This window comes from Anastrepha ludens, chromosome 6, assembly GCF_028408465.1.
Source record: "Anastrepha ludens isolate Willacy chromosome 6, idAnaLude1.1, whole genome shotgun sequence".
NCBI classification, from domain to species: Eukaryota; Metazoa; Arthropoda; class Insecta; order Diptera; family Tephritidae; genus Anastrepha; species Anastrepha ludens.
The window spans coordinates 95,967,908-95,992,391 of NC_071502.1; the positions used below are offsets into that span (position 1 = coordinate 95,967,908).

The 24,484-nt window shown below is 32.3% G+C and overlaps 1 protein-coding gene across 3 annotated transcripts in view; it reads left to right on the forward strand.

The window, feature by feature from the left end:
• The window catches only part of LOC128868434 (protein muscleblind-like), a 106,643-nt gene that overhangs the window by 8,284 nt on the left and 73,875 nt on the right, over positions 1-24,484 (forward strand). For all 3 annotated transcript variants that reach the window (XR_008455114.1, XM_054110521.1, XM_054110520.1), the window contains exon 2: positions 3,449-4,390. The gene's annotated coding sequence lies outside the window, so the exon portion shown is untranslated. The remainder of the gene's footprint in view (positions 1-3,448; positions 4,391-24,484) is intronic.

Below are 24,484 nucleotides of genomic sequence, written 5' to 3' on the forward strand. Positions count from 1 at the left end.
CGCGGGGTGGCAATTTAAGTTTTGGGAAAAGGCATGAATACAGCGGTTGTTGGATGATATTTGTCGAGTTTTTGGACAAAAAAGTGTTCGCAATATGAGCCTTGTGAGGCGGTGCGTTATCATGGTGCAAAATTCATGAGTTTTCCTTCCACAAATCGGACCTTTTCCTATGCACATTCTCGCTCAAACGTCGCATAACTTCAAAATAATATGAATCATTTGGCATGAATTTCGAGTGCACAACACTGTTGATAAGTAAAGCAAACGAGTAGCATGACTTTCACTTTTGAACGACTATGACGTGGTTTTCTGGGTTTCGCCTCATGTGGATAGCGCCATTCAGCCGCCTGTTGACTGGTTGGCATATCAAACTCATATGCCCACGTCTCATCACCTGTAATGATGCGCTGGATAAACGTTGGCCCCGAATTCACTTGCTTCTGTTGAATTTTTTGAAAGAAATTCAACTCTCTTGGAATGAGTCGAGCCGCCACGCGTCTCTAGCCCAATTGATGATGGATGAAGTCGCAGAGCACACCTGCGGTTGACTGATATATTTAAACGCCAAAAATAAGTTAATTGACAGATCTCGCTCCCACTCTGCGACACTATAGAGGACAGTTGTACAAATATGCCAGCAAAAAAATGTTGCCATACTAGTATGGGTAACGCGCGCGCTTTTTAAATGCACAATTCCCGATATTTTTTTGACAGAATGTACTTTCATAACTTGGTACTGTTTATAGAAAATTTGTTTCGAGTTTAGATGAGCTTTAGTGAACTGTTTTGATTGGCTGGCTTATAAATTTTAAAGAAACGAGGAGAAAGTATCGACAAAACTGTAATTGCATGCTTTTTTCAACTATTTTTTGAAGAGATTTTCTAATTAGAAAAAAACACAATTTGGAAAATTTTATTTTTAAAAATGCATTTGCTTATATTGCATATAAATAAATTTGTACATACATATACATTTTTCATGCATTATGTAATCATATATTTATTAAAAAAAAAAAATCCAGATTAAAGAAACTAACGCAAGACTGAGTCTTGTTGAGGCCCCCTATGCTGCCGAGGGGAGTAAACAAGAAAAAAAATGTTTATGAATGCAGGTATCCATATTTAGTGCATGTAAATCGGAGCTACTATTTTTATGTTAATGTACAGTGACCGACAAAAGTCTACATACACCCCCCAATTCCACTGGATTGAAAGTTCAAAAACTTTACTGAAAAATGTGTTTACACGGTTTTATTTGAAAGCTTTTTCTAAACATTATAAACTTAAAAAAATCCATGCATTAACATAGAATAGCAAAGCTATAGCAAAAACAAAAAAAAAAAAACGAATACCAACGTTGACAAAACTCTACATACAGTACACAAATATCTTACTCCAGTGTGAAAAACTTCACTTAACTCTAAGTAATATTGCTTCTTAGTATTTAGTTGGTCCACCATTAGCATCAATTACAGCTTGAAGCCGCCGTGGCATCGAGGTGACTAAATTTGTTAGAGACTAATTTTGTTCCAAGCTTCTAGTCTATTCTAGTTCTATTAGTCGTTCTTTGAGTACCTACTGAAGCGCTTCAAATCCGATTTCTTCTAATTTTTCGATCTAAAATTTCCCAGACATGTTCAATAATATTCAAATCTGAGCTTTGATTGAGGCGGTGCATTTAATTGTCTTGGAGCATGGTAAAGCAGCCAATCCTTCACAATGTGTGCTGTGTGCTTTGGATCGTTATCCTGTTGAAAGACCTAACCTGAAGCAAGAAATAAAAGGCTTTTTTCGTTCTGTTCTGCTATGAAAGCCGTTTTTGTTCACAGCTCTTTGAATTGTTCTTGGATGAACACACTTGTTGGATGAGCTTGCTATATCCTCGGCCAATTTCGGAGCAGAAACTTTTGTGTTTTTGTGCACTTCTTTTAGAATCAAGCTGACGTCTCTGCGAGATAGTTTGCTTGGGCGGCCACTGCGCGGCTTATTTTCGGTGGGATCACTATTTTTAAAGTTTTTTACAATGCTCTGGACTGCTGCACGACCTAAGTTTAAGATTTTTGAAATTTCGCCATAGGTTTTTTTTTCTTTCCTGTCTGAATAACTAAATTTCTAACGTCAACTGATATTTCTTTTCGAGGAGCCATTGTAGATGCTTAAGTATTCAAATTGCAACTAAAATCAACATGAGCAAACAAACATAAGAAAAGGAAAGAAAACGACAAACGGTATTTTACCGTTATCAAAACATAGGGTGTCAGAGTACAAGCTAGGAAACCGGTTCTGTATGCACACTTTTGTCAACGCTATTTTTACGTTTTTTTAGCATAACTGTGCTGTTTCATGTTAAAGAATGGATTTGTTTTAGTTAAGGGGTTATACGCAGTTATGAAGCAAATAAAAGACGGGTTGTCAAGGATTTATCCTGAAGAAACTTCAGAATATTTTAATTTGAAAATTTTTGGCGGTTATGGATGCTTTTCCTTCAGGAACGTAACAAAATTTTTTATTTATGAAAATGTTGATTATAGAACGCGCTGCAGGCGATTTCTGGAACCTCCTTTAAAAAAAGACGATTTACGGTGTACATCGTAACTCAGGATTGGATTATCTGAAATCAAAAAACCAAACAAATTTTGTTAATATATTAGATTATCTAGTAATTAATCGTTCGGCTAATCAAAATAGTGAATTTTCACAAAATGGCAGCTTTTAAAAGAAATGATTTCGATTTTTACGTTAAAATTTGGCCGTAAATTGATTATAAAATGGAAAATAAGTATCAGATTTACAAAAGGAACGATTAATTACTAGAAAATGTATCTTTAAAGATTGAGTTAAAACGGTTGACCGATCAAACAAGCCGTTTTCGAGATATCGTGTACACCGACTTGAAAAATGCCGTTTTCAAAAAAAAAACACGTTTAAAGTTTCAATACCTACCTTAAAACGTGCCGAGGCATCTCTACATATTTAGGTATAACTCCGAAAGTATTGCTTAGATCTACTTCAAATTTCGTGCGTATACTTTTGAATATATGTCCATTACAAAAATGCAATAAAAAATCGATTTTTTTGAAAGTCATAACTGCGTATAACCCCTTAAGTCGAATAGAAAAATATTTCAAATTAAATTGCATAAACACATTTTTAAGCAAAGTTTTTGTACTTTGTAAACAACGAAAGGGAGGGGAGTATGTACATAGACTTCTGTTGGCCGGCCACTGTATGTGTAATCTGTCTTCAGCTCTAAACTGTATAACTTTCAACTCAAATTAAGGGAAAATAATTTTTTAAATTTTTTTGTTCCCTATAAAAAATATTATTTTGAAAAATTGAGCTCAAGTCCGTAATTTAATAATAATTTTCATAATAATAAAACAAAAAAAAATATGAATTCTAAAAAATAAATATAAATTTTTATTCCACCATCCGCATCATTTTACAGTTCCAACTCTGATTACTGCAGTGAAAATATATTTCGTGAATATACAAAAACAAAAAAAAAATTACAATAATCTGGAAAACCTAATTTTGATAGAAATAAAAAAAATAAAGCCGAGGTTAAATAGTTTCAAACCAGCACTCAATCCGGGAAACAAAAGTAAAAGTGCGAAACGACGAAGCAAGTAATAGAACGACTTATTAAACAGCGCCAGAAGAAAAATAAGAAGAAGAAGAAGTGAAATTCCAGCAAGCAAGTGAAGTGAGTGCATTACACAGCTATATGTATGTATGTGTATTTGTGCATGTGTTTGTATGCAATAAATTATTTATACAATAAATCCCCGCTAGAAAATCAAAACAACAAAAAGCTTGGAAAATAAACAAAAGTCAGCAAAGAGTAAAAATAATAGCAAAAATAATAATAATAAGCGGCAAAAGTATTTATTATTATTACTATTTTCAAAGAAAAAAAACGGCGAGTAAATAAATATACTCGCAAGCAAACACCCACACACACACACACACATTGTGTAGTGCAGTTTGTTGTTATTCCTTTTCGTATTACAACGCGCTGAACAAGCAAGAAAAGTGAACAAGTTCGTCATCGCTGTGAAACAACAAATACAATATAAAAAAACGTAGTAAAATAAAAGCAAGAAGAATAGAAATTAAAATCCCACAACAACAACAACACGCAATCAGCCAGCCAGTCAACCAACCAACCAAGCAACCAACAACAACCAACTTCACATCTACAACTTTTGCCCTGTGCGCGCATATGACGATCTCATTTTTCTCGTGCGACAACAACCAGCAAAAGTAGAAGAAAAAAGTGAATATAAATAAAAACAAAAAAAAAATAAAATAAATTCAAGCAACAAGCAAGCGACAGCCACTGAAAATAACTGCGAAAAATTTGCATTTGATTTTCATTGAAAATAAGGTAAAAATTATATTTAGAATTACTGCATAATTAAAAATGTATGAAAATATGCAATAAGTAGCGCTAACTATACATACATACATATATACATACACACATACATACAATGCATGCACTTAAGTGCCTTAGTGAAATTAACCGTTACTCGAGTGTGCGCTTGCCTTTCTGCATTTGTGCATTTGTTGTTTGGTTTGAGTGTTTGAGGTGTGGAATTTGTTTTAGTAGCCGGCGAAAAAGCGCACTCGACGAGTGGTTGTCATAGCAACAGCAACAGCAACAGTGACATTTTTACATTTACATAATTTTCATTATTATTATTTATAAACAGTTACTTATGAAGTTCTTGCCTCTATAGGCCAATTAGTTGGGTGGGTCAGTTGTTGACGTTGACGACGGGCAGTAACTTGAAAATTATTTGAGTGCTTTTTTGAGTGTAACCTACGCATACGAATGGCGGGAGAAAGAAGAAAGTGAGCAGTGATTTGGTGTAGGTAGGTATAGGTACGTAGGTGAAATGATTGAAGTGCCGGTCTGGCACTCCTCAAGTAACACTAAAGCGCCGTTTTGATACCATTATGAGACCTCCAACAGGCAGATATCTGCAGCCAACCAGAGCTGTTGATATAATGGAGAAGATTGATTGGATGTAGGTTGGCGCGCTGCCCCAGGCTGTGGGAAAAGGGAGCACCCAGTGACCTTAATCGTCTAGCTGACAAACCCGGACATTTATATAGAGAAAGTGCTCATTCGCCGCCTTCTCGGAAAGGTTCCCAAAGCTTCTGCAATGGTGGTTAAATGGTAACTCTAGCTTTTCCGCGTGTATGCCGATCGTCCTGTGTGACCGGTAAACACAGCTACAAGTTTGGAAATTGAATAGCGAGGAGTCCTTCGTATATTGTACTGGGGCCAAAGGGTTTTCGTAATAGCACATAAAGAAATGGAGCTCCATCTTTCCTGCGCTTTTCTGAGAAATAATTTGGTGTGATTAACTGTAACTTATTGTGGAAAGCGTGCGCGTCTCCCTTCATTTCGGCTGGCATATCTTTCTCTGTATTTCACTTACACATCTTCCTTCATTTCTCTTGGAGATCTGCCCGAACTCTCTGTTCGGTATACAAGTAAAATGACCTATTAGTAGAGTGGGATTCATTTGAACGCATACGCAAGACCTGTCAATTGAAATGTGAGCCCGGCGTTAACTCAGCGAACGCTGGAAAAGTACAGAGTAAAACGTTTAATGTCGTGCGTTCCTGCTGCCAACGTGGCGTGGATCAAAGGCGTTCGCGTGAGCTTTTCCGTTTAGAATTCAGCCGTCAGCCGTCGAATTCTCTGCGTTCTCTTAACGCGTAGTGTCCGCCAGGTAGGCGTGCTCTGAGACTTGGCATTGCTTTGCATCGTTTACGCGCCAGCAGCCTGAAGAATGAAGTGGAATCATCTCAGCACCAATTCCACAGCTGTCTTGCACTCGCGGAGAGACTTAAGCATCTGGACTCTCACTACTTTGCCACACCTGCTGATATAGCAGGTCTGCATAAGAGTGTTGGACGCCTGTTAAATTTCATTGGTTGCTTGAAGCGATAGTCGCAAATAATTAGTTAATTCAGTAATAAAAATAATTAAGTAATTCAGCCATCCTTCGCCTTCCTCCATCAGCCTTGATCAGATATCTCAAAGCGATCATTCGTTTCTTATGCCAGCCGAATCGTTCGTGTGTTGGTAGTGTGTACCTCGATAACGTCTCGCGCTACGACAACAGCTGATCGTTACGTAGTTATCGTCTAGATTGGAATTTTTTTACACGAATGCCTGACGAACTTTTTAACGATAATCGTTAAAAATAGACGAAAGGTTGCTGGCGTTCGTCGCGATGGAGATTACAGATTAACTTAAAATATTACTACTTTTATGAAAAGTATGTTCTTAGTTCAGCGGTCGTTCCGCATGACTAGTTTTCCAAATAAGTCGGACCTGATTAGACTCCGTATGCCTTGCGTCAACTTACTTGGCTGGTTGTAAATATCCTAATTTTCACCCACAGATGATTGAATATGAAATGCAACCAGTCAACTGCACCAGGTGTTCCATACTTTTACCTACTATTCTTTCACCCACTTTTCTCCATGAATATTCCACTTGAAACTTATTCATCGCTGGGAGAACTGCGCCTCAGAAATATTAAGACATTATTTCATGATGTTGGCCGCAAAACGTTTTCGTTGGGGCAAAAGAAGTTGTGGGTAAAGTACATATTAAAGAAATTTTAAATTTTTTTTTTTTAAATCTCATGTAAGACTTTATGTACCGGACATACCATCGCACAAATATCTATCGCTGCCTTGCACGGTGACACAAATCCGAGAAGTCCAATTTTCACAGCCTCTGCTGCATAGATTCGCTCATAGTGGCTTGATCTCAGTGACTGAGTAAGTTAAAAAAGGTTACGGCGGTTGCCACTCTCCATTAAGTTTTAGAGGCGCTCTCTTGGACCTAGAGGCCCGTTGTGATACCACTTATCTGGACTTAAGTTTCCTCTCGCTAATTGTCAATGCAGTGTAATCACTTCGCGTCTCTAATAAGGAATGCACAATTGTGGATGGCTGCGGTTTCTTAGTCTGTAAAACATCCAAAGAAGTGAGAGTTTTTGTAGGGCTGTCGCATTCTGGCGGAAGCGGAATAGTGACGGAGAAATTTTGCATAACTCTCCATTTCCTCCTCATTCCTGCAGTCGTAACAGAAGTCAAGCTTTCTATATGTTGTTGTTGTTATTGTCAGTGCGGTGTAGTCACCGAAAGTCATCGTCTAACTCATCTGACGGTACGTGCCCAGGAAACCTGCTGCTTCGTCAGGTTGCGTCCAGAGTGAACCGGGTGTTAGGTGAGTAGGTTTACAAGGGCGTGTGAATGGGTAGTTAGTACCTCGCGATGTACCATCACATGCTGTGCTCGATTCTCGATAAGTAGAAGTTTTACCTGCCTCAATATTCAGCTCGTAATTCCGTCAAAGTTACGCGGGTCTCACAAGGCAGCTAAAGCTCTTCGCCTGCAACCTGCTGGTTGGACTCTGACAACGGCACTTGGGAGTTGGGAGTTTGAGAAGGTAGTCAGAGTCTCCCGATGAATGTAGTTTATTATGCCTGTCCATAAGCTGCATTCCCACTGGGCAGTGCTACTAGCTGCTGTCCTCATTGAAGGTGTGAAGAGATTGATGAGTGGCCTGGTTCTGTTCTCATGCGCTCTAGGCCAGATCTGTCTACTGTGCACACACACATCTTACAACTGAGCTCCATCTAAGCTTGATTGTGCAATAAACTGCAGATTTGACAGAGCCACCAAAGCCAGTCATCATCTCAAACCTCTATAGGATTAAGAGCCCATGTGGATCCAAAATAAATGAAAATATTTCAAATAATTTATTTATTAGGTCTGCATTGGCTTAAGGAGGCATTCTAGTGTAGAGGCATGAATTTTGCCCAGTTTTTGTAGCGCAAAAAAATTTTTTACTATCCATTCTTTTATCAATTGTTTATTGATTATTAATTATTACATTGCAAACTAACCCAAAAAAAAAAAATTGAAATTGCCCCAATTATGCGCAGTCAAAGTAGGGTCCAAAAAACAGAGGTTGTACTGGCGTGCATGATTTCAACCCTTCTGGTGATCTGAAAAATAAAAACCGAACGGATTCTTAATTATTATACATAGATGCCGCTATCGAATGAGCTTTGGAAAAGTTGAAAAAAAATGTTTTTCACAGAATGGCGGTTGTTTGAAAACAAAAACATTTTTTTACATATTTTTTCAGCAATTCCCATTTCTTCTTTTAACTACTTAATGGAAAGTTATATCATAGTTTCAAACTAGGGTCATCCGGTGAAGGAATGTATAAAGAACGTCCTCCCCAAATTTGAAGTAAATCGGTTAATTAGAACTCGAGATATCCTTACCGCCAGCTCGAAAAAAGTTATTTTGAGAAAAACGCGTTTAAAGTTTTCAGCAACGGTCGAATTGGAACCGATGTCTTGTCCCCAGAAAGACCATCACTCATGAAATAAGAGGAATTTTGAAAAATCCTCTTAATGAGATATTCTTAAATGTCTAAACTTTGAAAATAGGAAAAAAAAAATATTTCGATTTTTTCAAAATTCTGCACTAGAATACCCCCTTTCAGTGCACTACTCTCATTGAATAAACTGAAAGATCTCTGAACTAGCCTTTAAAGGTAAGTTATGGATTGCTTTGATGAAGTTCTTGAACTACAAATCAGACCGAAAAATGTTTCGTGTATTTTTTTTTATGCATTTTATGCATTTTCTTCTTCATAGAAAAAAAATTTCGCATAGGCCAGTTGATAAATATTATACCTTAAAATATTCTCTTACTAATTAATTGTTCTCTTGAAAAAGTTCCTACTACTACTTGTAATGTCGCCATCTGCTAGTTCGCGCAACATCGACCTTCGCCAAGTGATCTTTGGCCGACAGCGACCTCTGCGCACTTGCGGCTACCAGTCCAGTGACATTCTCGTGATGTTATTTGATGGTTTTTTAAGCGTGTGGCCTATCCATGGCCACTTTTTGAGTTGGATTTGCCATAGGATGGGCTCCGCATTCGTTGAACTCCACAGCGCATCGTTGCTGCTGGTGTTCGACCAGAATATTCTACAGATGCTGGTGATGATGATGCGGAGGCATTTGTTTTTTTTGTGAAACTAGCAATTCCAATACCTTGCAGAATTTCCTTAAATGTAAGTATAGAGACTTTGAATATTTCCGATTTTCATAAAATCGAACTATTTTTTGTACGTAATTTTACGAGAAACATCAGCAAGCGATCAGCAATCGATCAGCACCTTCATATTTAGTATACAAACTAAGCTGAAAACGTCTGGCTGCCGAACACCAGAACTATTTTCTTGTAGCCTTTGCAACTCTTTTCACAAATGTGCGACGAATTTCTAGCACATGCAAATATCTCATAAAATGTGGCTTGGAGCAGCACGCAAAACAAATAGGGCAAATTCGAAGAAGCCAATGCAGGCAAGACTGTGAAAGAGGCAGCGAAGCAGGAGGAGCGAAAAAAGAGCGTGCAAAAACTCAATCCGTAACACGTTGACGCTGTAGCACGCAACGATAAAAAGCGGAGCAAGAAATGAACGGCGGCAGACAGACAGCCTCACTGGCTGACTGACTGGTTGTGCGCCCGCCTGTTTAGCATACAACGTGTACCGACGCGACGCGTATCTGACAGAGATATGCGGGCCTTTGCCTTACTTTATAAGTACCATATTTTTTTCTCGTTGGTTTTAGTATTTTTCTTTAGCTTTTTTTTGGTTTTTGCGGAGCTTTGCTTTTGCCTCAGCCGAACTGGAGCTAGCAAGCAAATACCTACATATGCACATGGGGATGTGTGTGTGTGTGTGTGTATAAGTAGGTACACATATCGACATGTGAGCTAACACGCATATGAGTTTTTTGCTGCCTTGCTTTGCTTACATTGAGGCAGACCGAAAAATGTTTCGTGTGTTATTTTTGTTTTTTGTTTTGAAGTTTTCTGCTTTTGTGGTTTCTGCACTGCGTTCTTTCTTTCTTGTTTTTTTGTTGATGTTTTTTTCTCTTTCTTCGGAGCAAACGATAAGACAAATATTTGAAGCATTGAAGCAGAAAAAGATCAAAAACATCGGTAGGCCTACGAATAGTGCCTGCAATCCATTTGTGACCGTAATTATTAGGCAATTTCTGTGACGTTTAGCAATTATGAAAAGTATTGAATTTACATTTTCCTCTACGTTTACATTCGATTTGTAAATATTTGGTCTTTTAAGTACACACATACATACATATGTATGTACAACGAGTACCTACATATGAAGTGATCGAGTTCGTTGCGTTCCTGTGCTCGAAAATTCGTTTCCCTTCAGGTTGGATGCGGGTATGAGTGAGCGAAATTATAGTGTAAACAAATGGGTGAAGTGGAAAATTCTCACACATATGCGCATAATTATGTACATATATACATACATACTTAAACATATTATATTTATAAACAGCAGCTAATTCACATGCATGAGGCCGACAGCAGAAAAATGAAGTCAGACAATTTTTGTATAAACAAAAAACAAATGAAAGTAATATTAGACGCACAAATACATGCACACATGCATTCATACATAAATATACATATTTGATACCTGCGCTATATAAAAGCAGTGAAAATCTTAAGAATTGAATAGTGCTCGCTAGGCAACTCGTGACTTTCCAAAAACTGACTCAAATAGGAAGGGACTCAAATCAAGCGCGAATTGCCTCAAGTGGGCCAGTTTTACACTACTCGAGTTCATGTATTTGTGCGGGCGTATGAAATTCATGTACATATGTAAATTTAAAAACATTGAGGTTTTGATAGGAAACGGAAGAACTATACCCATCTATCTTTAATGAATATCTAAACATTTCTGCACTTTGTCTTCCTCTACTTTGAAGTACAGCTTCCCATTTTTAGCTTGTTCTTGCTCTTTAAAGCTAGAAATTATTAATTTTTTTTTTATATCTTCAATTTTCGCATGTTCTATAATTTTTATAGCATCTCAAAACGTTGCTTTAATTTTATGGCAGGCCCAATTATGCGTTAATTTCTTAAATGCATGACTCTTAAAGCAGTTTTGGGTATTTTTAGCAAATTTTGTTTTGCCATAATTTTTGCGGCGGCACTTGCGCTCCCAATATTAACTTGCTCGTGTTCTCTAAAGCTCGTTTAAGTTAAACATTACCAATTATTAAGTTTTTTTAGTATTATCACACCATCGATCTTAAATTTTCGCATGTGCTATAATTTTTATAGCATCTCAAAACGTTGCTATAATTTTATGGCAGGCTCAATTATGCGTTTATTTCTTAAATGCATGACTCTTAAAGCAGTTCTGAGTATTTTTCGTAAATTTTTTTTTGCCATAATTTTTGAGCCCATTTTTAACTTGCTCATGCTCTCTAAAGCACTTTTGAATTACAAATTACCAATTATTAATTTTTTTTAATATTATCGCACCGTCGATCTTCAATTTTCGCATGTGCTATAATTTTTATAGCATCTCAAAACGTTGCTATAATTTTATAGCACACCCAATTATGCGTTTATTTCTTAAACGCTTGACTCCGAAAGTAGTTTTGAGTATTTTTAGTAAATTTTTTTTGCCATAATTTTTGCAGCTACTCGAAAAAAGGAATTTCGCAAATTTGTTTCACCTAAAAATACTGTAATTTTGTTTTATTTGCAGATTCTACTACAAATTCTTACTACAGATCTTCTAGGCCACTTTCCCAGTCTGCTATAATTTTATAGTTACTATAAATAGGCAATACGCAATGAAGCAAACATAATTAATTTCTCTCCTATAACTTTTACTGCAACATGAAATATTTGTATTTTACTTTTCCCATAAATTTCATTCGCTCAAATTAGTGGCTACATATTAGTTAATCTTTATAACAACATCAGCGTCGCTTTAATGTTAGCAACTTCGAATTTATAATCTTTTCAAATAATTATTATTTTTTTTGTACAATATTTGTATTTAGTGTTGCTATAATTTTTATGGCAAACAAAATATTTGCATCCTTTTCAAGTTTATAGCCTCTCAGTTTACTTTTGTGCAGCGAGTTTATAATCTTTACTCATTAGCTGCTATTGCTTACCTTATGGCATTTTATAGCAAGTTATTTCATGTAGTTGAGGGACAAATTGAAAGTACAGTAGGTTCTGTTTTTATGCGGTAGATACGTTCCGCAAGAAACAGCATAAAAAAAAACAGCATAAAAAAAGCTACTAGTTCTATAGTAAAACTATAGATACCATTCAAATGCTAAAACCGCATAAATCTGAAATAATGTAATAAAATCGCATAAAAAAGGGCACTAGTCCCATATTATAACTAAAGATACGTTCCATAGACCGCATGAATCTGAAATAATTAAATAAAATCGCATAAACAAAATATTGTATTTTTGAAAATTATATCTTTATTTGAGAAACGTCAGAATCGAAAAATAAAATTAAGTCAGAAATAGAATCAGACAATACCCACATGTTGCGCATTCGTTTAGGATTTGGCGTAAAATCACTTTCGTCACTTGAGGAGATGTACACGTCTGATCTAGATAGTTATGCAGGCGGTTCCATACTTGTAGGGTTAGCATTTCTGATGTAATCTGTGATGAGTTTTTGCTTAGCTGGTTTAGAATCTTGTTTATATGTACAATTCCCGATAGGTCGACATGCATTTTGTAATTTAAAAAAAAACCGCACTATTTCAAAACCGCATAAAAAAAAGCCGCATAAAAACAGAACCTACTGTATTCTAGTCAGTTTTAGAGTTATAGTTGATTTATAGCACTAAGGAAAGTAAGATTTTTCAGCAAATCTCTCTTCCTGCCATTTTATAGCAAAAACCTTAGAATTGGCATGTGCTATAAAAATTATAGCAAGCTAGAATTAAATTATTTTTGAACTCAGACAATGGCTCATGCATTTATAACTACAAATAATAGCAAATTTTTCAGTAAATCTCTCTCCCTGCCTTTTTATAGCAAAATTCATAGAATTGTGATGTGCTATAAAAATTATAGCAAGCTAAAATTTAGTTAGTTTTGAACTCTGGCATTGCCTTATGCATTTATAGCTGCAAATAATAGCATCCAGACTTGCTATAATTTTTATAGGAACTTTATTTCTGCTTATTTTGCAGTAAACAGCAGTTTTTGTGTGATTATGAGAAGCCCTTTGCATTCATTTATAAAATATAAATGAAATTTTTATAGCAACATGCCTATTAAAAAGGCAATAAACATTTTAAGTTAATATTACAGCAAATTATAGCCTGCCAAGAAGAAATAATTCATGCCGCTAATTTTACTGACAAAAGATTAATATGTGCGATATTTACTTGTATGGGCCTAAACGAATTAGTATGTCTGTATAAATACAATCCATACATACATGCATACATACATACATACATACATACATACATACATACATATGCGTCCGTATATCTCGCACAAAGTTAATAATGTTTTGGCTAAGCCGAAGCGAGTGACGGCAGCAACCTTCATGATTTGTCTGCATATAATCAAATGCCAGCTTCAAATATGTAAATTCTCTTTGTGCTAAATGAGCTGGCAACAGCTTGTAGGACTAACAAAAGAGTAATAATAAAAATATGATAATTAACCACTATCTTTTTATGGAGTTTGACGCACGCACGCGTTTTTGTTTTTGCTTCTACTTTTTATCGTCGCCTTTTACTTCAATTTCGATAAATAATTAACAGCAAACAGATTGGCGCTAAAAGATGTTGAACTACAATATTTTTGCGGGAAATTTTTGACTTATTTAAAAAAAGATGCATGTTAAAATTCTTATGCTAAAAACTCAATGTCACCAACTTTGCTTAAGGGGACTTTATTCAGGGGTCCCGGTGGTGTAGAGCTCGAAAATTTTAATGTATTTTCAGGATTTGTTTTTTTTATAAAAAAATGAAAAGGATTTTTAAATTTTTTACGCTTTTTATTTAACTCCTTTTACATACAAAAATGAAAAAAAAAAAACATTTTTTTAATTTTTTTTAAACAAATTTTTTTTAAATTTGTTCCAAAACATTGTTTTTTAATTTTTTTTTACAAATTTGTTTAAAATTTTTTCCAACAAATACTTTTTAAATTTTTTCCAACAATTTTTTTTTTAATTTAAAAAAAAATTTTTTTTACAATTTTTTTTAATTTTTTTTTAAATTTTTTTCAAAATTTTTTTTTTTTTTAATATTTTGTTTTTAATACATATATTTCAAAATAAACTTTTTTCAATAATGAAAGTTTTTTTTTATTATTTTAATAATTTAAAAAATGGTGCCTCTCGAAAATTCAACCTGGACGGTGTTGTCCATTTTGGCTCTTTTATTTGTCTGAAACACAAAAACCAAAAGAAATTTTCATCAGTATGACTGTAGCTATGTATGTCCCGCTACATATTAAAATTGCAGACGATTCGGTAGAATAGTTTTTTACTTGTTTTTTTTTTTTTTTTGTTGACAACCCCAGGCCGAAAAAAGTCGTTCCGAGATAAATGAGTTTAAAGTTTGAAGTACAGGAGCGCGCGGACCGCTCTCTATCTAGTTAATGAGCTATAGAAGCTACAATATTAAGAATTTCCGCATGAAAATTTCATAGTATATTCTTAAAGTCTTATACTTCCGAAATATCGAAAAAACAAAAAATCGATTATTTGAAATTTCTAAACCACCGCCTCCCCTTAAATTTCAGCTATTGGGGTTTTTTTGTACCCTACCAAAATAATTGAAACATGCTTTATTAAAACATAAATTGGTTTATCGTAAAAGTAAATATTTTTTTTTTTTTTTAATTTCGATTGCGTCGCAAATGACTGAGTCACTACGTTTCCTTGTACAAATAAGCGGCTCGGCACTGGCGTTCACTCACTAACCCACTGATTTGCCCAGTCACTTAGTCTAGCTATTAAACTTTTGCGTTAAGTGATTACTTGCGGCTTTTTGCTTTTGCTTTCCCTTTTATGGTTGTTTATAGTAATGCTTCACAATTTTATTTTATTCTTTTATATACAGTTACACGCGTTTTATTAGCTTGTTTTACAAAATTATTTTTTAGTGCTTTTTTTATTTTTATTTTTTCTTCATTGTTTTGTGCTGACTTTATGCTTACTTACATGTGTTTAAACATACCTACACACATACATACATAAACACATACACACGTCCATACCTGCAAGCAAGCATTTTTTTGGTCGCCAGCAAAAGTGCGAAATTCTGAAGACAATTTTTGGGGTAAAAGCAAAAATAAACTGCAGAAGCGGCAAAACGTCCGAGGTGGCCGCCGTCTGACCCAGTGTAATACTATTTTAAAGAGATGTCGTCTTTTTTTGTCTTTCAAGTGGTACTGCCTACGAAAGAGAAGGCTCTAGACGCCAAAGCTTCAGTTGGCACATGCACTTATTCTATAGCAGTGACAGCCTGAATATTTGGTAGTAACAAAATGCATGGTGAGAGCTGAACTCGAGGGAAGTTAAAAAAGTAAAATTTTTCTGAAACTTCATTTTCATTTATTTCACGTCCCTTGGATTGACAGCAGCACATCCAGTCAAAAAGAAAATTCTCAATACTCTGTTGAAGGTCTATCGATCCATTTTAGAAGTGGCTCGTAGTTCTAGTAGCTTTTAGATTGCTCGCATGAAATCGGTATTAGGGACAACCTATGCCCGCATCAATTGCCAAAAAACCCAGCTACAAGACGTTTTTTTTTCTTTGTTTTTTTTTTTTTTTGTCGGGACAACTAGCAAGTGCAGCACTCAGACATTAATTACGTCCATTGTACTACACTTGAATTCCTTTAAATCTCTCTTTAATCTCTTTAAATCTACCCGATCTCCGAAGAAGTCTGAGTAGATCTTGTGGTGCCAAGGAGCCAAGATGGTAGCTTCTTAACACATCAGTGCCAAAGACCTCAAACCTGATTCGAGCGAAGGCGAGGCAGACGCAGAGAAAGTGGTCCGCCGTCTCATCCTTCTCTTCACAAGCTGGGCAGAGTACACTGTCTGAGATGCCCAACCTTTCCATGTGCTTCGGCCACAGAAAGTGGCCCGTCATCAGTCCCACAAGACGTTACCAGCCATCGCTAATATGACTGAATAGCCATTTTTCCCCCCCTTATTCACTCCACTCGCTAGCATAGGGTTTCGACAAGACTTAGTCTGGCGTTGGTTTCGTTAATCTATTTTGCTTTCTGACCGGGTAGGTGATTAGCCTCTCATTACCAATGCATTCAATTGAGCTATAACTCCAACATACCCCTGCCATCAATCACTTCTAGTACGAGTGCATGGCAATAATTGAGTCAGCCTGCATTTGTCAAGTGATCTCCATATTATACAATCATTTTTTGTCTCACAATCAGCTGCGTTACAAATTTAATTTTTGATTTTTTCTCACTTCATTTAATAACCCAATGTTTGTCGCTTGGCTTTATTTGTGCAGCTGTCAATTCGATTTGGTACAATTTTTTCCTTGGCAAATGCAACGCCACAATTTGCAACACTTTCTTGCCCTTTCTTTGCTTTTTTCAGGTATTTCTTTTAATTTCAATTCACGAAGCTTTTGCTTTTCTTTTTCCATGAACTCCAATACTTAGTTGCTACTCAAAATCGAAGAAGATGAAGCCTAAGTTGCCCAAAGGTACAAAAATGAAGTATTTAAGAAATGAAAAGTGAAAAAAGTAAGAGCATCAAAGTGTGTCAGCTGAAACCAGTTTTCCTTAATTTATGACTTTTTGTTGGGCTTTTTTGACTTTAATTAACTTTTTTTTAGTATCTCATTTTGAAGTCATACTTTTTTTTCGCTGGTCATGTGCAGGAATACTCAATAAAATGTAGTTTTAAATGTTTGGGCAACAAAACATCGATTATATTCGCATATGTGTGTGTGTGTGTGTGTGGGTTTCTCTTATTGAATAGTAGTTTCTTCTTTGACTTGCTGTTATTTTTGTTATTTATTTCGCTTTTTTCAGTTTGGCGAAATAATTGAATATTCAGCCGGTTGGTTTTTATTCGTGGAAGTTGAAAAATGAAATGAAACTCTGGGATTATGATGTAAATTGGTCATTTGGCAGTCGCCAGTCGCCAATGAAAAAGGGAGTTGTGTTGCTGGTTTTTTGTTTTTTTAATTGCTTTTTTGAAATGTAGGTAGAGCTGGCTTCTGTGATTTTTGTTGCATAATTTAAAAAACGCCAGTGGCAAATAGAGATACGTTTTTTGGATTACGTCTGGTATGAAAAGACATGAAATGAATAAAATGAAAATTTTAAATGAAAAACGTTCATATTTAAACAAACATTTTTTATAAAAAAAAAAAGATTTATAAAATTTAAGCCAATGTCCAAAAAATATGAAACAAATCTCTTAGGAAAAAAAATAAAATGAAAACAAAATATTTATAAAATTTTAAATAAAAAATTTGTCCATATGAAGACTACGCAAAAAATTTTAAAAAGCTGATTAATTAAATTTTAAGACTTTGGAAAAATGGTTAATAATGGTTAATGGTAGTAAAGGGTTAAGGTATGGGCCTTTAGCACTGCGACCATATTGATCTATTGTGCACCCTATGCTGTCTATTGACTGTTAAGTATGCTTATGAATTGTACCAGCTCCTTCTGAGGGAGTGATTGAAGGTCTTCATCTGTAAGCATGAACTTGTTTAAAAACGTTTTCCTTCTATGCGTCAACCCCGGACATTCGATAATGAGATGTTCTATAGACTCCTCATCTTCGCAGCAAAATCTGCAGGTGCTGGTGCTAGTTAAGTGTTTGTTGCAGGTGAAGTGACCCGTGAGGGCGCCTGTGAGAGTGCGAATGCTCTTCGTGTTTAACGTGAGGGCCATGTTAGCTCTTTTAGCATTGAAACTTAAGAACTTTTAGGAGTATCTAAGACCCTCTACGTTGTTCCAATGCTGATTTATTAGCGTCTTGGCCCAGTATTTCACTTTTTGTTTTAGGCTGTTTTTGTTAAATCCAAACATGGACTAGATCCGATGAAATTTACATCTGCCCCTTTTTTGGCTTGAAAGTTTGCCTTTTCGTTGCCGTCATATCCCTCATGTCCTGGTACCCAAATTAATGAGACATTGTTTTTGTATGCCAGGTTATTGAGTGCCATGTGGCATTCCAAGAGAGGTTTTGAGTTGTAGGTGTAGCTATCCAAAGCTTTTAGAACTGATTGGCTGTCCGAGAGTATTCTAATCTTTACTCTCTTGTGGTTTCTACGTTGCATAATGTTTGCTGCTTCCATTATTGCGTTTAATTCCGCTTGGAAGATGGTGGTGTCCCTGGTGAGAGTGAATGATTTGTGGATTCTGGGCCCCACTACTCCTGCTCCTACACCGTAAGGTGTTTCTGATCCATCAGTGTACCATTTTTGTGAATCATCATTCATCCATTTTGGGTTTGTTTTCCACTCGTTCCTCTCAGGAAAGGTAACTGTGTATCCTTTTGTGGAACAGAGGGTTGGGGCAATGTGGTCTGAAACTTGAGCCATGCTTAGGGTGTTTTTGATTTTATTTAGGATAGTTAGGTGACCGGTGAGGTTGCCTAATTTGAAATTTTCTTTCATGTGTAGCATGAGTACTTGCCTAGCTGCTTCCTCTTGGATTGCTATATGAAGTGGTGGGAGATTAAGGAGTGCTTCCATGCCAGTTGTTGGGGTAGTTCTCATAGCCCCTGTGATGCATAGGCAAGCAAGCCTTTGTACTTTTCCCAGTTTGGTTATCGCTGTTTGTTGGATAGATTTGCTCCACCATACTAGTGCCCCATACAATATGATTGGTCTAACCATTTGTATATCCAGAGGGCCATACTAAGGCTGAGGCTCCAGGATCTCCCTAGTAATTGTTTGGTTGTCCACAAAGATTTCGTGGCTTTTCTTGTTATGTTATTTATATGTGACTCCCAAGTGAGTTTTTTATCTAAGGTTAAACCTAGATACTTGACCTCTTCCTTTAGTTCTATCACTGTTTCATTTATTTTCAATATAGGGAACTCCAACTTTCTTTTTCTTGAGAAGGGGATAATTGTGGTTTTGTTAGGGTTGATCGACAGCCCCTCCTTTTTACACCATTCCCATGTTGCGTTCAAGGCATTTAGCATTAAGTCTGTTAGTGCCCTTTTATGACTGCCTTTTATTATAACAGATATGTCATCTGCATAACCAATGGTTATAAATCCCTTATTGTTTAGGTGCTACACCAAGTCATCAACTAGTAGGGACCAATGCAGTGGAGAAAGAACTCCTCCTTGCGGGCATCGCTTTACTGTTGTTACATTAAGTTCAGCTTGGCCTAACGAGGCTTTAATAATCCTCTGATTAAGCATTTGGCTTATCCAATGTGTTAGTATAGGGTTTGCACCTCTTTTCTCGAGTGCTGGAAAAATAGATGAAGGAGTAATTTTTTTAAATGAATTTTTCCAATTTCCAAATTTAGCAAGTACAAAAAACCATCAAAATACTATAAATAAAGTTGCAAAATTATAGAATAAAAATTCAATACCAAAAATATTTGATTAAAATTATGATAAAAGCCCAAAAAAAGTATTTAAATACAATAAAATTAAAAAAAAATCTAAAGAGAAATTGAAAATAAATTAAAAATGTTGTAAAAAATAACTAAATCCGTAAAAATTATTACTTACTCAAATATCAAACTAGAGAAATTCTTCATTGCAAGCATTTGGCGTCCAAAACATAGCTGCTGCTGCTGCTGCTTCTTTTTCTTGCTCTTCTTCCCTCTCCTCCCTTTCCACCCTTTTTATTGTCACTGCTCTCTGATTACTTATTTTACTATTTTTGCCTCTCAGTGGAATGTTTAACCAATTTATTGAAGTTAATTGCTCGATGGGATGCAGGAAAACAACAACAAACTGTGCACAGGGTTACTCGTGAGGTTAAAATTTTTGACCTTTTCACTGTGAAGTGTGTAGCGTTGGGTGTTGTAAACACAAATAGAAACAAAAATGAGCTGTTGTGGATATATTTTCATGCACACATACGGATGCATAAAACGACTTTCGCATAGGTATTTGTATAGCCACAAAAATATTTTCTTCACAGAAATTTTAAAGTCCATACTCCTGCTTATGAAATCTAAAAATATGGTTTATAAAATATTTATTATTTGGAAAATATTGAGCATTTCTGTTGAAAGCATTCGCTTCTTGAGAGGCTGGAATAGATCGGAAAATATCTGCGTGCGGAAATGCACGTATATTAGAAATTTCTTTGTGTGGCATTGTGGTGAACCACACACCTTAACTACTTATACATACACATGTGTACATGTATATATGTATATGCACATTTATTGATGTATTTGGTTATAAATAAATCAAAACAAGTGCATGGGGTAATCCATGTCAAAATGGCTTTCTTTGGGAAATTAAAATTAATTAAAATTATATTTGAAATTTCTCTCCAAATTATTTGGCTGTTAAAAGCTTCGGATATTGAAGGAAGGAAAATATTAAAAATTATTAAATAAAAAAAATATTAAATATAAAATCAAATTAACTAAACCTCAAAAAAAATTGAATTTCGGATATTGAAGGGAGAATATTTCAAAACATATTGAAATGAAAAAAATATTAAATTTAAAAATAATAAATATAGGATGAAACTAACTAAACTAATATCAAATACGTTTAATTGGAAAGCCATTAACTAAATTAAACCAAAAATAACAAAAAAAAAAAAAAATTAAAAAATAACAACTTAAAAAACTGGAATTAAAAAAAATCAAAGAATTAAATTGAAATATATTAAATAAAACTTTGAGAATTAAAAATAAAAAAACAAAAAAATATTGCAAAAAAGGGCGAAAATAATCGCTTTAACGACTGAAATTAAAAAAAAAAATCATAAAATTTTAACTTGGACATGAAGAAACTCAGATCAATCAAATTAAATAAAGAAAAAATGTTCTTATTTATAATAAAGAAAATATATGCCTAAAATTTTAAATTTAAAGAAATGCGAAAAAATATATAAAAAAATGTTTATAAAAAAAAATTCTTAGTAAAAAAAATATATATTATATAAAGTTTTAAATTTAAAGAAATGCAAAACAATATAAAAAAGGTTTTTATAAAAAAATTCTTAATAAAAAAAATATACATTGAATTTTAACTTTAAAGAAATGTCAAAAAATAATATATATAAACAAATGTTTATAAAAAAAATTCTTAGTGAAGAAAAACTATACATAAAATTTTAAATTAAAAGAAATGCGAAAAGATATAAAAAAATGTTAATAAAAAAATGCATAATAAAGAAAATATATGCCTAAAATTTTAAATTTAAAGAAATGCGAAAAAATATAAAAAAATGTTTATAAAAAAAATTTTTAGTAAAAAAAATATATATAAAGTTTTAAATTTAAAGAAATGCAAAACAATATAAAAAAAGTGTTTATAAAAAAATTCTTAATAAAAAAAATATACATTGAATTTTAACTTTAAAGAAATGTCAAAAAATATATAAACAAATGTTTATAAAAAAATTCTTAGTGAAGAAAAAATATACATAAAATTTTAAATTAAAAGAAATGTAAAAAGATATAAAAAAAATGTTAATAAAAAAATGCATAATAAAGAAAATATATGCCTAAAATTTTAAATTAAAAAAAAAGCGAAAAAATATAAAAAAAATGTTTATAAAAAAAATTCTTAATAAAGAAAAAATATACATTAAATTTTAACTTTAAAGAAATGTCAAAAAATATATAAACAAATGTTTATGAAAAAATTGTTAGTAAAGAAAAAATACACATAAAATTTTAAATTAAAAGAAATGGAAAAAAATAAAAAAAAAATGTTTATAAGAAAAATTCTCAATCAAGAAAAAATATACATTAAATTTTAAATTTAAAGAAATATCAAAAAAAATAAAAAAAATGTTTATAAAAAATTGTTTTAAATTTTTAATTTGTTAATGCCAAACCACGTAAAAGAAAATCCCAGAGAAAAAAACCGAAAAAAGTGATTATAAAAAGCAAATAATAAACTTTTAAATTTAAACTGAAACTGAAATTTTTTTGATAATAAAATGTGTCTAAAAAGCACTTTACCTGTCGCACGTTTAGGCTGTTTATAGTTCCTTCAAATTCCAGTCAAGTTTAATATTAGAAAAAAAATTAGTTTTAGCTAAAAATTCAAATTAAATAAAACAGTAAAGATAACAACCCAAGTTTTATATTTTTTTTATTTAATTATTTTGGTTTTTTTTAGAATTATAATTATTTTATAATTATATTCTTTTCGGAAATAAAAGTTTTTTATAACAATCTTTTTTTCAGAATTAAATTTTTTTATAATTAAAATTTTTTCAACATAAAATTTTTTTTTAGAATTAAAATTTTTTACCATTAAATGTTTTTTATAATTATAATTTTTTTGAAAACTAATTTTTTTTATAATTCAAATTTTTTTATAATTAAAATTTTTTTCAAAATTAAATTTTATGAGAATAAAATTTTTTTATAATTATATTTTTTTTAGAATGGAATTTTTTTATGAATACATTTTGTTTTCAGAATTATAGTTTTTTACCATTAAATGTTTTTTTCAGAATTAAAATATTTTATAATTAAAATTTTTTGCAGAACTAAACTTTTTTATAAGTAAAACTTTTTCCAAAATAAAATTTTTTCAGAATAAAATTTTTTTACCATTAATTATTTTTTTTTCATTAAAATTTTTTTATAAGTAAAACTTTTTTCAAAATTAAGTTTTTTAAGAATTAAAATTCCCATATAATAAAATTTTTTTTTCAGAATTACAATTTCTTTACCATTAAATTTCTTTTTTAGAACTAAAATAATTTTTTAAAATTAGAGTTTTTTTATAATTAAAACTTTTTCAAAATTAAATTTTTTCAGAATAAAATTTTTTTTCCATTAATTTTTTTTTTTATTAAAATTTTTTTAAAAGTAAAACTTTTTTCAAAATTAAGTTTTTTAAGAATTAAAATTTCCATATAATAAAATATTTTTTTTTGAGAATTACAATTTCTTTACCATTAAATTTTTTTTTTCAGAATTTAAATAATTTTTTAAAATTAGAGTCTTTTTATAATTAAATTTTTTTTTTAATATAAATTAAATTTTTTCAGATTAAAATTTGTTTATAATTATATTTTTTACCATTAAATTTTTTTATAATTAAAACTTTTTTCAGAACTGAATTTTTTTATAATTAAAATTTTTTATAATTGAAATTTTTTTCAATATTAAATTTTTTGAGAATAAAATTTTTTTATAATTATATAAGTTTTTTTAGAATTGAAATTTTTTAATGAATACAATTTTTTTCAGATAAATTTTTTGAGAATAAAATTTTTTTATAAATAATTATATAAGTTTTTTTAGAATTGAAATTTTTTAATGAATACAATTTTGTTCAGAATTAAAATTTCTTTTTAATAATATTTTTTTTTTCAGAATTTCAATTTTTTTACCATTACATTTCTTTTCAGAACTAAAACATTTTAAATTAAATTTTTTTCAGAATTAAATTTTTTCAGAATAAAATTTTTTTACCATTAAATATTTTTTTTAATATCAATACTTTTTTCAGAACTAAATTTTTTTGTAATTAAAATTTCTTTGAAAATAAAGTTTTTTCAGAATAAAATTTTTTAGAATTCAATTTTTTTTATGAATACTTTTTTAATATACTATAATTTTTTTTCTTTAGAATTAAAATTGTTTATAATTAAAATTTTTTTCAGAACTAAATTTTCTTATTATTAAAGTTTTTTTCAAAATTAAATTTTTTCAGAATATTTTGTTTTCAGAATTAAAATTTCTTTGTAATAAACTTATTTTTCAGAATTAAAATTTTTTTACCATTCAATTTTTTTATAATTAAAATTTTTTTAAGAACTAAATTTTTTTATCATTAAAATTTTTTTCAAAATAAAATTTTGTCAGAATAAAATTTTTTTATAATGAAATTTTTTTTCAGAATTGAAAAGCTTTTTTATAATTAAAATTATTTTTATATTTTAAAATTTATTAGAATTTCATTTTTTAAATTATATATTTTTTTCATTCTTGCTAGTACTTTTTTCCTAACCGGCTTCTTAAAATCTGCCTGGAGTTAGCGAAAACTGTCTGCTCTTTCCATGACCGAACGGACCTACGTTACCTCAATGACTGGGATTTACCCCGGACCAAATTTTGTCGATGCAATAGCAACCACAAGAATATTTGAGCACTATTTTATGCTGTCACAAAAAAAAAAGACAATAGAGAACTTTAGCCTCATTCGCTTTCTCTTAGAAGGGGTACCTAATAACAAAAAAAAAATTAGTGAGCAATTTCTATTCACTCAAGTGTTTGTTTTCTGTATGCACTTCTCAAATGTAAATTATCTTACTCACAACGTTTTCCTCTATCGAGCACTAAATTGCAGGCTTTTCATGAAATATTTGATCCACTCATCATTCAGAGCCATGACTTATCAATATTTT